The following is a 13,084-nucleotide window of genomic DNA, read 5'->3' on the forward strand; positions in this document are numbered from 1 at the left end:
GCTAATTCTTATTTTCACCCTTTTTTTTCCCAAATTCCATTGTATGTTGTACTCTTCTGACACCACCAGATGGCAGGATAAGTCCCCACATAAGTGGCCATAAGACCCCAATTCAGTAGTGTACACACTTTTGGAAATAAGAGCTAAAAGGTGCTGTCCACGCATGTGGCCACTCAACCTTTAGAGCATGGGTGTCAAACTCTGGCCCGCGGGCCAAATTTGGCCCGCCGTGTAATTTCATTGGGCCCTTGAGGCAATATCAAATTAACATTGGAGCTAGCCCGCCAATATTATACAGCGGCGGTGCCGCTGTAACACCGCATTCACCGCTTAAACTCATACTTGCCAACCCTTATGATTTTCCCGGGAGACTCCCGAAGTTCATTGCCCCTCCCGAAAATCTCCCGGGGCAATCATTCTCCCGAATTTCTCCCCGGACAACAATATTGGGGTCGTGCCTTAAAGGTACTGCCTTTAATGTTCTCCACAACCTGTCTTTACGTCTATTTTTCCTCTGTACATACAGCGTGCCGGCCAAGTCACATAGTATATGCGACTTGTACACACACACACGCACACCACACACACACACGCACACACACACAAGTGAATGCAACACATACTTGATCAACCGCCATACAGGTCACACTGAGGGTGGCCGTATAAACAACTTTAACACTCTTACAAGTATGCGCCAAACTGTGAACCCACACCAAACAAGAATGACAAACACATTTCTGGAGAACAACCGCACCTAAACACAACATGAACACAACAGAACAAATACCCAGAACCCCTTGCAGCACTAACTCTTCCGGGATGCTACAATATACACCCCCGCTACCACCGAACCCCGCCAACTCCTAACCCCAACCACCTCATTGTTATTTTATTTTCAAATTTATTAGCTTGTGGAAAAAGTTAATGTTGATATTTACCTCAGAAGGCTGCAAATAGAAAAGAGGCATTACATTTTTTATTAAAAAGTTATTTCTGTGATGTTTTTTCGTTTGTTTTTTGAAAGTTGATTTTGCAATATTAGGTTATATAAGCGTTGTTAAAGCAAATCAGTGTAGCAAACTGAGCAATAAATAACGTTTTATTCATTCACTTTCTCTTGCTACTTCAAGGCTTGACTGTTTGATTCATTCCTTATTGTTATTTTACTTTCAAATGTATTATTGTCCTGTTGAAAAAGTTTATTTTGATATTTACCTCAAAAGGCTGCAAATAAAAAAGAGGCATTGAATTTTTATTTCAATTTTATTTGATATGCCATTGATATTTTTTAATTATTGTTATTATTATTTGAAATTCTATTTTGCATGTCGCTATAAAGTTATATAAGCCTTTGCTTGTTCAATTTTCAATGCAAAACTTGTTTGGGTCCCTATTAAAAGGTTCATTAGTTCAACCTTGGCCCGCATCTTTGTTCAGTTTTAAATTTTGGCCCACTCTGTATTTGAGTTTGACACCCCTGCTTTAGAGGTTTTAAAGTTTGCTGCTGATCACATGGACAAAGATTCGACCTTCTGGAGGAAAGTTCTGTGGTCGGATGAAACAAAAATGGATCTGTTTAGCCACAATACCCAGCAATATGTTTTGGGGAGAAATGTGAGGCCTTTAATCCCAGGAAAACCATGCCTACCGTCAAGCATGGTGATGGTAGTATTATGCTCCGGGCCTGTTTTGCTGCCAATGGAATTGGTACTTTATACAGAGTAAATGGGACAGTAAAAGGAGGATTACCTCCAAATTCTTCAGGGCAACCTAAAATCAATATACTGTATATTTTACAAAATCATGGAAGGATGTAAAACTTTCTCGAAAATGTACGGATGTATGGATGAATGGATTAATACAAAAAATGTAAAAATAATTAAATACAATAAAAAAAATATCTGTATATATATAATATATACTGAATGTTTTTAAAATATATGAAAGGATTTAAAAATGTACTTTGAATCGATTTTGAGTCTGGATGATTAAGAAATTGTAATTCTGGATGCATGGAGATGGCCTAGAAAACGTATTTTAAAATATTGATTCTTATAAAACTTATTTTTTTTTAATACCGATCTTCCAAAAATGTGAATATTTTTAGTTTTTTGTTTTTTTTATCCTTCCCTACCTTCGACCATCTGACTACCTGCCCGTTCAGTGTTCTGGGCTCCAGCCTAAAATGTCCACCTGGAGACAAATGTCCTCACAGTAAAGATGTTAGCGCGCACACACGCACGCACACACTCTAATCAATACTGCTCCCTATCTGAGCTAATCAATTCTCATTCTCGCCCCCTCAATAAGGCCGTCCACGCTGCCTTCTGATCATCAATAGCCTAATCGATGACTTCGCTCCTTAATCCCGAATTAACATCGATCGCGGCCACACACACACAAACACACACACACACACACACACACACACACACACACACACACACACACACACACACACACACACACACACACACACACACACGTACACACATACACATATACACACATACTGGTTATTATTTGGAATGGGGAACAAGTTGTTGTTCAGAACTTGTGGGGACCACCCTTTCTACAGGTTGTGGAGGCATAAAATAAATTTGGTAAAATGGCCACTGCCCAGTTATCTCATACTTGTCTTTAAATCTTTGGATTGATGAAGTAATGTGCTGATCATACTTACTGCGGACCCTGGGGAAAAAGAGTTAATATGGTTCATGGGGACCAAATTTAAATAATTTTGCATTATTCACAGAAATTTGTTCGTGACTTCCGAGGACCATTTAAAAAAAAAAAGTTCACTCACAAACCAACCAGTAAACATCACTTAGGCATCTTCAGAATGGATTTGGCTATCATTTAAAAAGGTTTCCCTTTAGGGGACCTGTTTTTTTTCCGGTCCCCATACCGTCAGAAGCCCCCTAAAGGTGTGTAAACAGAGCGATGTCCCCATTAAGTAAGAATTGCCAGAACACACTCACGCACACACACACACACACACACAAAAAAAAGGTTATTATTAATGGTTATTTCTAATCGTGGTGACGATACAGGTTGTATGAGCCGAGGGGCGCGTGAGTCAACACACACACACACACACGGAACACATGCAAGCAGAAACGGTGTGAAGACAGATGATTCGAAACTAATGATAAAGGTGGAAATATAAGCACCGAAGCATCCTTTTGCATGCTTGCAAACAAAGCCAGCTAGCGGCTACTGTCCTCCTGTCATGTTACAGCTCCTTCGAAATCACTAACCGCCGTCGCCGTGGAGACAAATAATGTTTCTTTCAAGTATCATCCCTCAGGACGAGGAATAGCTGAACATGCTTCACTACGCAGGATACAATAGCTCACCGGTAACGGCAAACTAGTGCTCCTCAATTGTTGATTTAAAGTACCAATGACTCAAAAATTATTCCCGGGCGAGCCCACCGCTGCTGCTCACTACTCCCCTCACCTCCCAGGGGGTGATCAAGAATGATGGCTCAAATGCAGAGAATAATCTTGCCACACCTCGTGTGTGTGTGAAAATGTAAACACATGGGTGGATCTACACAGATATCGATAGTAACGATAACAATCGATATATACTTGATACTATACGGATTACATCTATATTTTTTTGAAATCCTATTTTCTGCAAAAAAAAAGCCAATAATGACATTCCTTTTTATTAACAAAACTATCGAAATACATTTTGGTATCGGTACCAAGATGTTGTTATCGGGACAACCCGAGTACCATTTTGTCCTGCACAACAGGATGCTACAAGTAGCTTATTAGCTCGTCACCGTAACGACTTCCAGCACCAGCCCTTCCATACCACTTAAAGCAGCAATATGTAATTCTCACGCCTCTCAATAGTGTCGCTAACTCGGACCTCTCTGCTGTAACCGCGGTGACCCCAGACCACCCGCTCCATTGTGGTGGGTAGTAAGCAGCGCTTGGGTCAACCTCGTTGCACTTAAAGCAACAGTGTGTAACGGTCCCACTCTGACATTACCACGTTAAAAACCCCGCCAAAAAGCACAATCGCAATAATAGCGGCGCTTAAAGCCGCGGTACGTAACAAGAGATGTCATCATTTGGCCAGAAAATAACTCTAAAGATCTCTCTGACTGTTATTTCTTGAACACGTAAACTTTAGGCTTAGGCCAGGCTGATTAGAAAACATAAGTAATTATAAACACAAAATAACAAAACAAAAAAAAAACTAAAATAATAGTAAATATGTTTCTTACTAAACCAATCAATAAAATTAAAGTGCAAATAAAAATACAGCTTCACCACTTTAGTCATATTTTTGGTGCTTAAGAAACTTTACTGTGACTTGAGCTCCAGATTTATCCTGCTTGTTATTGTCATTACTGCCACAAGTGGTAGAAAAGTGCACAACAACTCGCTAAATATAACTACAAATGCGTACCCCTAATCATCAAACATAGTTATAAATACCCCTACTCGCTAAATGTAGCTGGAAATATGTACTTCTACTCACTAAATATAGCTACAAATATGTACTCCTACTCACTAAATATAACTGCAGGTATGTACCTGTACTCTCTAAATATAGCTACAAATATGTACTTCTACTTACTAAATATAACTACAAATATGTACCTTTTCTCGCTAAATATAGCCACAAATATTTACCTCTACTCACAAATATAGCTAAAAATATGTACCCCTACTCGCTAAATATAGCTACAAATATGTACCCCTACTTGCTAAATATAGCTGAAAATATTTACCTCTACTCACTAAATATAGCTACAAATATGTACCTCTACTCACAAATATAGCTACTAATATGTACCCCTACTCGCTAAATATAGCTACAAATATGCACCCCTACTCGCTAAATATAGCTATAAATATGCACACTTACTCACTAAATATAACTACAAATATGTACTTATACTCGCTAAATATAGCTACAAATATGTACCTCTACTCACTAAATATAGCGACAAATATTTACTTCTACTCGCTAAATATAGCAACAATTATGTACCAATACTCGCTAAATATAGCTACAAATATGTACTTCTACTCGCTAAATATAGCAACAATTATGTACCACTACTCACTAAATATAGCTACAAATATGTACTTGTACTCGCTAAATATAGGTACAAATATGTACTTCTACTCGCTAAATATAGCTACAAATATGTACTTCTACTCGCTAAATATAGCAACAATTATGTACCACTACTCACTAAATATAGCTACAAATATGTACTTGTACTCGCTAAATATAGGTACAAATATGTACTTCTACTCGCTAAATATAGCTACAATGATTTGTACCCTTACTCATGCAAGTGTTGTACAGTATTCGGTACTGACGATACTGCAAATAGCAGGTATCAAAATATTATGTGTGTGTTGGTATCGAATTGGTATCGAAATGTCAATATTTTACACAACATTATCATATAGCCAAGATATTGACTGAGATGTAATGTTGTGACTCTCCTGTTGTGTCGGGGAAGCCCGGGATTAAAAGTAGGGTATTTGCTTCCAGGTCCACACCTTAATGGACAACCAGGTCCACACCTGAAGGGACTTGGGATCAGGAGCAGACCGAGGCGTCAGGGTGGTGTTCCAGGACCACAGGTCAGCACCACTCATTCCACACTCCTCACACTCCTGTCTGACTCCTCTCATAATCAAGACGATTATTCCAGGTCTTCATGGAGGGAAAGGGACAAAGTGTGGACGAGAGCGAGAGAGACAGGTCGAAGAATGTGTCACCAGGGCAAAATGGTAGAAGTCCCCCTTCTACTCCCTTCCCCCCACCTCTCCGTCTGGGAGGGAACAGAAGCCGGTCTTGTGCAGACTGGACTTGTGTGTCGGATTAAATCTGGTGTCCCCGGGGAGACCGAGGACCTCCATCTCTGAGTGCAGCCCTCCGGGGACGAGCAGCAGCTTTTAGGTAAGAAAATGAAAGTGCAGATGTTGTGTTGCAGCGAAGGCCAACAGCTCCCTCTGTTGTCGAGCGCGGAATGACGCCTTCGCCTTCGCCTTCGCCCTCACCGGAACCTTTGGCTCTCTCCCGGTGAGGAGCGGCAGCTGGCGCCCGTTGAAATATAAATACGACGATCACGGCGTGATAAATGAAGCGCTCGTGCTCCTCAAAGCTCATGCGGCCACTTTCAAGGGGCTCCAGTGGGCGGGGCTTGGAGGAACCACATCAGACGCCGTCTTTGAACGAGTCTTCAGCTGCGCCGCTTTTGGAGTGGAAAGTACCAAGTGTCAGAGGAGAAGACCTCAAAGAGGAGAGGGATGGGCTGGGGGGAGGGGGGTGTCTAATTGCTGGATTTGTGTATGTCCCCCGTCCAAAAGTGAGAGCCAGCGTCCTCTGTAGTGGACATTTCTCTGGGGCCGAATTCAAATTCTTACGTATTTCACACTTTGGTGCGTGTCCACTACAGAGGACGCTAGCTCCAAAAATGTCCACTGCAGAGGACACTAGATCCACAAATGTCCACTTTAGAGGACACCAGGTACACAAATGTCCACTATAGTGGACACATACCCCACAAATGTCCCCTGTAGAGGACCCACATTCCACAGATGTCCACTGTAGAGGACACATACTCCACAAATGTCCACTATAAGGACACTAGGTACACAAATGTCCACTATAGTGGACAACATACTCCACAAATGTCCACTGTAGAGGACACACACTCCACAGATGTCCACTGTAGAGGACACATACTCCACAAATGTCCACTGTAGAGGACACTAGCTCCACAGATGTCCACTGTAGAGGACACTAGGTACACGAATGTACACTATAGAGGACAATAGGTACACAAATGTCCACTATAGTGGACAACATACTCCACAAATGTCCACTGTAGAGGACACACACTCCACAGATGTCCACTGTAGAGGACATATACTCCACAAATGTCCACTATAGAGGACACAAGGTACACACATTTCCACTGTAAAAGGACACCTACTCCACAAATGTCCATTATAGAGGACACTAGCTCCACAAATGCCCATTGTAGAAACACATGCTCCACAAATATCCACTGTAGAGGACACATCCTCTACAAATGTCCACTGTAGAGGACACATACTCCACAAATGTCCACTGTAGAGGACACATACTCCACAAATATCCGCTGTAGAGGACACATCCTCCACAAATGTCCACTGTAGAGGACATATACTCCACAAATGTCCACTGTAGAGGACACATACTCCACAAATATCCGCTGTAGAGGACACATCCTCCACAAATGTCCACTGTAGAGGACACATACTCCACAAATATCCGCTGTAGAGGACACATACTCCACAAATGTCCACTGTAGAGGACATATACTCCACAAATGTCCACTATAGAGGACACAAGGTACACACATGTCCACTGTTAAAGGACACATTCTCCACAAATGTCCACAATAAAGGAGGCAAGCTCCAAAAATGTCCACTATAGAGGCTGCTAGCTCCACAAATACCCACTGTAGAGGACACATACTCCACAAATGTCCACTGTAGAGGACATACACTCCATAAATATCCACTGTAGAGGACACATATTCCAACAATGTCCACTATAGCGCACACAAGATACACAAATGTCCGCTGTAGAGGACACATTCGCCACAAATGTCCACAATACAGGAAGCAAGCTCCAAAAAAGTCCACTTCAGAGGACACTAGCTCCACAAATTTCCACTGTAGAGGACACATACTCCACAAATGTCCACTACAGCGGGCACTGGCTAAACAAATGTCCACTATATATGACACATAATCCACAAATTTTCACTGTAGAGGACACATTCTCCACAAATGTCCACTATAGAGGACACATACTCCACAAATGTCCACTACAGAGGGCACTGGCTAAACAAATGTCCACTATATATGACACATAATCCACAAATTTTCACTGTAGAGGACACATTCTCCACAAATGTCCACTGTAGAGGACACATATTCCACAAATGTCTACTGTAGAAGACACTTACTCCACAACGGTCCACAATAGAGGACGGAAGCTCCACAAATGTCCACTATAGAGGATGCTAGCTCCACAAATGTCCACTGTATAGGACACATATTCCACAAATGATAGGCGCCAGCGCCCCCCGAACGGGAATAAGCGGCAGAAAATGGATGGATGGAGGGATGTCCTCTACAGAGGGCACTGGCTTACACAAATGTCTATTATAGTGGACACATACTCCACAAATGTCCACTGTAGAGGACACATTCTCCACAAATGTCCACTGTAAAGGACACACACTCCATAAATGTTAACTGTAGAGGACACACACTCCACAAATGTCTGCTTTAAAGGACACCGCTACGCAAATGTCCACTGAAGAGGAAAAATACTCCACAAATGTCTCCTGTAGAGGACACCACTATGCAAATCTCCACTGTTGAGGACACCGGGTACACAAATGTCCACTGTAAAGGACACGGGCTACACAAATGTCCACTGTAGAGGACACCGGCTACACAAATGTCCACTGTAGAGGACACCGACTACACAAATGTCCGCAATACCGGACACTTTCTCCACAAATGTCCACTGTAGAGGACACCGGCTACAAAATGTCCGCAATACAGGACACTGTCTCCACAAATGTCCACTGTAGAGGACACTAGCTACACATATTTCCACTGTAGACACTAGCTACACAGATGTTCCCAGCAGAGGATACTGTCTCCACAAATTTCCACAATAGAAGACAGTCCCCACAAATGTCCACTTTAAAGGACATGCCCCCCCCCAAATGTCAAATGTCCACTGTAGAGCACAGGCTACACAAATGTCCACTATAAAGGACAAGGGCTACACAAATGTCCACTGTAGAGCACACTGGCTGCGCAAATGTCCGCTATAAAAGCCATTGTCTCGACAAAAATTCCACTTTAAAGGACACGGTCCCCACAAAATATCCACTGTAGAAAACACAGGCTACACACATGTCCATCATAAAGGACAATGGCTACACAAATGTCCACTGTAGAGCACACTGGCTACACAAATTTCCACTATAGTGGACATTGTCTCGACAAATGTCCACTTTAAAGGACACTGTCCCCACAAGTATCCACTGTAGAGGACACATGCTACACAAATGTCCACTGTCTCGACAAATGTCCACTTTAAAGGACTTGATCCCCACAAATGTCCACTGTAGAGCACACAGAGTACACAAATGTCCACTATAGAGGAGATTGTCTCGACAAATGTCCACTTTAAAGGACACTTTCCCCTCAAATAGCCACTGTAGAGGACACAGAGTACACAAATATCCACTGTAGAGGACACATGCTACACAAATGTCCACTATAAAGGACAAAGGGTGCAGAAATGTTCACTATAAAGGACAAGGGCTACACAAATGTCCACTGTAAAGGACACTTTTGACAAATGTCCACTGTAGAGCACACTGGCAAGGACAAGAGCTACACAAATGCCCACTGTAGAGGACACTTGACAAATGTCCACTGTAGAGCACACTGGCAAGGACAAGGGCTACACAAATGTTGACTATAAAGGACACCGGCTACACAAATTTCCACTGTAGAGGACACATGCAACACAAATGTCCACTATAAAGGACAAAGGGTGCAGAAATGTTAGCTATAAAGGACAAGGGCTACACAAATGTCCACTGTAAAGGACCCTTTTGACAAATGTCCATTGTAGAGCACACTGGCAAGGACAAGGGCTACACAAATGTCCACTACAGAGGACACTTTCGAGCAAATGTCCACTGTAGAGCACACTGGCAAGGACAATGGCTACACAAATGTCCACTGTAGAGGACACATGCTACACAAATGTCCACTATAAAGGACAAAGGGCTGCAGAAATGTCCACTATAAAGGACAAGGTCCGCAGAAATTTCCACTATAAAAGACAAGGGCTGTAGAAATGTTGACTATAAAGGACAAGGGCTACACAAATGTCCACTGTAGAGGACACATGCTACACAAATGTCCACTATAAAGGACAAAGGGTGCAGAAATGTTCACTATAAAGGACAGGGGCTACACAAATGTCCACTGTAAAGGACACTTTTGACAAATGTCCACTGTAGGGCACACTGGCAAGGACAAGGGCTACACAAATGTCCACTACAGAGGACACTTTTGACAAATGTCCACTGTAGAGCACACCGGCAAGGACAAGGGCTACACAAATGTCTACTACAGAGGACACCGGCTACACACCTGTCCACTGTAGAGGACACATGCTACACAAATGTCCACTATAAAGGACAAAGGGCTGCAGAAATGTCCACTATAAAGGACAAGGTCCGCAGAAATGTCCACTATAAAAGACAAGGGCTGTAGAAATGTTGACTATAAAGGACAAGGGCTACACAAATGTCCACTGTAGAGGACACTTTTGACAAATGTCCACTGTAGAGCACACTGGCAAGGACAAGTGCTACATAAATGTCCACTGTAGAGGACACTTTTGACAAATGTCCACTGTAGAGCACACTAGCAAGGACAAGGGCTACACAAATGTCCACTATAGAGGACACTTTTGACAAATGTCCACTGTAGAGGACACTTTTGACAAATGTCCACTGTAGAGCACACTAGCAAGGACAAGGGCTACACAAATGTCCACTACAGAGGACACTTTTGACAAATGTCCACTGCAGAGCACACTGGCAAGGAAAAGGGCTACACAAATGTCCACTGTAAAGGACACTTTTGACAAATATCCACTGTAGAGCACACTGGCAAGTACAAGGGCTACACAAATGTCCACTATAGAGGACACCGGCTACACAAATGTCCACTGTAGAGGACACATGCTACACAAATGTCCACTATAAAGGACAAAGGGTGCAGAAATGTTCACTATAAAGGACAAGGGGCTACACAAATTTCCACAGTAGAGGACACGTTTGACAAATGTCCACTGCAGAGAACTCTGGCAAGGAAAAGGGCTACATAAATGTCCACTATAGAGGACACCGGCTACACAAATGTCCACTGTAGAGGACACTTTATTGACAAATGTCCACTGTAGAGCTCACTAGCAAGGACAAGGGCTACACAAATGTCCACTATAGAGGACAGCTGCTACACAAATGTCCACTGTAGAGGACACTTTTTTGACAAATGTCCACTGTAGAGGACACTAGCAAGGACAAGGGCTACACAAATGTCCACTATAGAGGACACCGGCTACACAAATGTCCACTATAGAGGACACCGGCTACACAAATGTCCACTATAGAGGACACCGGCTACACACATGTCCACTGTAGAGGACACTTTTGACAAATGTCCACTATAGAGGACACCGGCTACACACATGTCCACTGTAGAGGACACTTTTGACAAATGTCCACTGCAGAGCACACCGGCGACATACATGTTGCCTGCAGAGTACACTCGCGAGACAAACGTCCACTCCAGAGGACAATGGGACCCTCTAGGGGGATTTATATTGGTATAGGTTGAACGACACAATCTGAAAGTGAAGATTCCCGAGATGAACATCCCTTCAATTTGTGTGTGTTTGGTTGCCAGCCAGCAGCAGCTTGCAGATTTCGGGCGCATCGCGAGCGAATCCAACCAGAAGCTGCGTTTAGTGCGGCGGGGACACACACACACACACACACACACACACACACACACACACACACACACACACACACACACACACACACACACACACTCACACACACACACGCGCACACACACACACACACACACACACACACGCACACACACACACACACACACACGCACACACACACACACACACACACACACACACACACACACACACACACGACATCAACAATGACTTCCAACACAACAGAGCTCAGGACGACTCCAGCAGACACCGGCGGAGCGGGACGCCTCCAGAGAGGACATCGGGGTCACGAAGTGATGAAACGTGGACGCAAGGAGGGAGAAAAGCCACGACTGCAACTTTGGAGAAGGCAAACATAAAAGCAGCAAAAAAAACCCACAAACGGCTCACCAAAATAAAAGCCCGTGCCTAGTAATTACTCCCAGCACCCCTCCATTTTTTTCCCTTCCTTTTTTTTTTCCAGAGGTAACCGCAGGAGTTTGAGATGAAGTATTGTTCGCGAGACGGTTCCCTCAGGACGTCTAGTCTACAGCTGCAGAAAGCATCTCCGGCATGGAGGAGGAGGAGACCCCCGTCCTCCATCTTTTCCCGCTTCACCTCGTGCAACAATTGCACCTTCCCTCAAGAACATCCCCTGGAGGGATCATTCTGTTACGTTCCTCACCGGAGAACGCTGGGATGCACGGGACAAACGTCCACTGCAGAGGACACTGGTTCTCATGGAGGATACTGGTGAGGAGGGGGGTTGGGGGGGGGGGGGGGGTGAAGTTGCACACACACACACACACACACACAAACACACACACACACACACTTGCCTCTAAAAGACAATTAAGCTCCATCTGTCTCCTGATGTTCCCCCCCCCCCCCCCCCCCCCCCCCCCCCCCAATAATCACCAAGGATCCAGGAACATTCCACACCATCAAGTGCTGCTTACCTCCAAGAGTCCACCAAAAAATAAAAATACAATTTTAAAAAAATTCCTCCCGGTTAGAAAATGGCAAACCAAAAACACTAAGCCAGGTGTGAGAAGATCCACAGTCCACAAGCAGAGAAGATCCACTGGAGAGTCCAGCTGGTGAGAGAGCAGGGGAGCGATGTCAGCGCAGCATCCTTCTCGCTCCTCCTGGCTGCCGTCTGGAGATGTTGCCGTCAATGACGAGTCCGTCCCCCCGCCGAGAGAGAGAGAGAGAGAGAGGGAGAGAGGAAGAGGGAGGGGGCGTGAAAAGAGAGCGAGAGAGAGGGAGGAGCAGAAGAGGGGAAGGGGGCTCTTCTCTGCCCATTTAATCATCCCAGTCATTCAACGATACAAATATGTATTTAGCATTCTATTGTATAAATCTATTTTCAACTATACAAATATACATATTTATCATTCTATTATATTCATATATAGTTGTGACGGATTCATGCCGTCGTGCGGGTTCCATTGACCACCAAGGAAGGACAATCTTGAGC

General features: G+C 43.7%; 1 protein-coding gene across 2 annotated transcripts in view; it reads right to left on the reverse strand.

The window, feature by feature from the left end:
* Nucleotides 1-12,790, reverse strand: part of LOC133559525 (cadherin-11-like) — a 171,246-nt gene extending 158,456 nt beyond the window's left edge. For both annotated transcript variants that reach the window (XM_061911370.1, XM_061911371.1), the window contains exon 1: nucleotides 12,564-12,790. The gene's annotated coding sequence lies outside the window, so the exon portion shown is untranslated. The remainder of the gene's footprint in view (nucleotides 1-12,563) is intronic.
* Nucleotides 12,791-13,084: the final 294 nt, after the last annotated feature.

Source organism: Nerophis ophidion, linkage group LG09 (assembly GCF_033978795.1).
Source record: "Nerophis ophidion isolate RoL-2023_Sa linkage group LG09, RoL_Noph_v1.0, whole genome shotgun sequence".
Taxonomy (NCBI): Eukaryota; Metazoa; Chordata; class Actinopteri; order Syngnathiformes; family Syngnathidae; genus Nerophis; species Nerophis ophidion.